At 41.6% G+C, this 2956-nt stretch overlaps 1 long non-coding RNA gene across 1 annotated transcript; it reads right to left on the bottom strand.

Annotated features, from left to right (window-relative positions):
- Positions 1 to 1740: 1740 nt before the first annotated feature.
- LOC143099744 (uncharacterized) lies at positions 1741 to 2692 on the bottom strand. Its single transcript, XR_012981732.1, has 2 exons — positions 2532 to 2692; positions 1741 to 1849 (listed from the first exon to the last, which is right to left on the bottom strand). It is a non-coding gene; the product is annotated as an uncharacterized LOC143099744 (long non-coding RNA).
- Between the last annotated feature and the right edge of the window lie 264 nt (positions 2693 to 2956).

Below are 2956 nucleotides of genomic sequence, written 5' to 3'. Positions count from 1 at the left end.
ATTGCAGATTCCTCACAGAACTGTATGTATGAGGTGATACAGTCTGTTAGCTCATTGAGGTCTCTGCATGAGTCGAAGAATAAGTCCCAACTTCAAAACAGCATTTTAACTTGTCCAATGTCTCCCCATTCCATACTTGTACTGTTTTTATGGTGGGCCTTTCGCGCTTCACTAGCTGTCTGTACTTTGGCAACAGGTGTATAACGTTGTGATCTAATTTCCCTATGGGTGGGCGGCATCTCGCTTTGTAAGCATGCTCTATGTTGCCATAACAGTGGTCCAGGATGTTAGATGCGCGAGTTGGGCAGTCTTATGTATTGTTGTAGAGTTGGGAGATAAGCTGACAGGGAGAGTGTGTTAAAGTCCCCTAAAATGAAAACGGGTTGGTCAGCTGATCGGGAGAGCGCGTTATTGAAACAGTGTAATATGCGCTCGGCTGCCTCTTTGTTGTAAGGACCAGGCACATACACCAATATGATAGTCAGCTGCCCAAACTGAAGACCGAAGACCTTTGAGTCGTTATAGGCTCTGGCTTATCATGGAGCATAATAGGAACAAAGTTATGATCAAAAAATGTACCAGGGAGGAAAAATCTGAGGGGGCACACGTGGGCATGATGCCACTGATTGGGGGCATAGCTAGCGGTCCACTGGCATTTTGCTCATCGGTTCTCTGGCGGGTTGCAGACAAATTGTCCAATATTTTTAGCCTAAAAATCTAGACGCACCCTAGCGGCAGCAAATTACATTTGCTTCCAGGGCTAGTCTAGCAACTCTCCGTTGGCTTGTGAGCTCGAAAAATTAAACTTCTATCAGGCCAATCAAATCGTGTATAGAGGTGTTAGGCGGGCTTAACATAATGATTGATGGCAGAGTTGCAACGGTTTGGCTTGAATTCCTTGAAAACAAAGAAGATGGATCTTGCTGTTGGCCAACAGTGTGGCACGAGTTAAGCTTGTTTTAAGATGGCAAAAGATTGAACTAGCCAACTAGCTCCGCTGGTGGGAAAACGCATGGGACTCAGTGCTGTCCTATTGCGTGCAGAGGGAATTTGAAAGACAACCGATTATCTCGCCCCTCGGACTGAGCACTTCGAACGGTGAGTGCCCAGACCCTACATTTTAATGTGGGTCTGGCTCATCAGGCTACAATATTTTGCCACTATTGGCCTAGAATCTTTTTCATTTGTTCAGTTATACTCCATATTTCATTTGATTAATTTTTCGTAATATTTATGACAAGTTCAATTTAAAGAGATGGTGGTCCAATGGCGGACCACAAGTGGCACTCCACCGACGGCATACCACCAGCGGTCCACTATCTGCCAATCTGGAGTGCGTTTCCCGTACAACTACGGAGGTTAGCTCTTTACTAACGTGGTAAGTTACGACTGTTTCCCAAAACTGTCGTATAGTACCCCCCACGCACACACACCTACATGACTTTTAGCACTTTTACATCCCTCTCCCTATGCTACAGACCTTTTATTTATTTTCTTATTTCATCACACGTCAAAACACACACACACACACACATCTGACTTTCTCCAACTTTTGCACATCTCCATAGAACTTTTTATTTATTATTTTTTATTTCTCCTCCATCTATCTACCCATGTTCTTGATTGCCTAGCCTTTCTGCCCAGTGTTTTGTGCAAATTCCTCAACTTGAAAAACGGAAGGACATCTATGGAGATTAAGAATGCTGGATTCCACTCAATGACTTGAGAAATAAACTGTGCTTTGTTTCCTCTTTTTGTTTCTTTTATTTTCTTTGAATTCAGAGGCAGGCATATGCAGTTACTTCACATTCAGCCGTTATGAACAGTCATTTTTCACCAGGTGAAAAACCTTTAAAAGACAGACAAAAAAAATGGAGAACAGAAAGTATATGAGATGAGGCCATACATCCAACAGTAAACATTTAAACACGTGCAACATTCCATGAGAAATACAGAAAATTACACATCTTTCAACAGCATTTGATATCTAAATATAATAAATACTACTTCAAAATTTCCAAGTGTAACATTCGGGAATTACTCAATAGAAAAATAGATTGAAATGGCAGTTCCAAACATAGCAGTAAATAAGCATGGATAACCAGACGTTTAAATAGGCAATGAATGTTCAACTACAAACTAATTTAATAAAAATACATCTACGAGTAGAAAAATATCCCTAATTTAATAGAAAAATATATCTATGAGTAGAAAAATATATCTACGAGTAGAAAAATATATTGAAGTGAAACCAGTAGAAAACACATATAGCCCATATTACATGACATACAGTAGAACCCCACAATCATCCTAAAGCAAACAGTAGCTTAAAATTTCACAGGCCCATTAGCACCCTCTATTAGCAAACATTGCTTAAATCGCTAGGCATATGCAATAACAATTTGTGCATTTACTTAAAAGCATGGACAGCAGGTGGAACCGCAACTCCACAGACGTTCGTGTCCCAAGCCAGTTAAAGCGTGCATTTGATTCGAGCACAATCATTGTTCAAAGTGGTATAAATCCCTTACCGTCAGTCTCTCCAGCTTTTAGATGTCCCAGAATTGCACAGAACTTCGTGTAGCCTACCTACGCAGGTAATCCTTTGCAGTTTGCTTCAGCATTTGCTAGCGTCTGCTCTAGCGTTTACTGTCGTGCCTCCATTACTCACTCCCGCTTTGTACTTAATTAGCCACCTGTCTTGGAGATGCGTCGCCCGCGTGACGTTGCAGGCTGAGGCGATGGAAAGAGGCTTGATTGACTTCAGCTGATTCCTCTGCTAACCCGTCAGAAAGTGAAATCGCCACCACTGTTTTTTTTTTTTTTTTCCCCGGCAGCTTTCTCCCATTAATCTCAAACTGCACCCTAAATCCAGTTTGACGTAACACTAACTGTCCATGCTAAAGTTGTACAACAAGCTGAACTAGTGAGCTTCTTTTTAAACAGAACCGCGTGT

The sequence above is a fragment of the Alosa pseudoharengus genome, unplaced genomic scaffold (assembly GCF_046254945.1).
Source record: "Alosa pseudoharengus isolate Yale_2024_CS ecotype anadromous, Long Island Sound unplaced genomic scaffold, YU_APseudo_1.1 YU_APseudo_1.1_scf_3, whole genome shotgun sequence".
Taxonomy (NCBI): domain Eukaryota; kingdom Metazoa; phylum Chordata; class Actinopteri; order Clupeiformes; family Clupeidae; genus Alosa; species Alosa pseudoharengus.
This window is presented reverse-complemented; position numbering and strand designations above follow the sequence as displayed.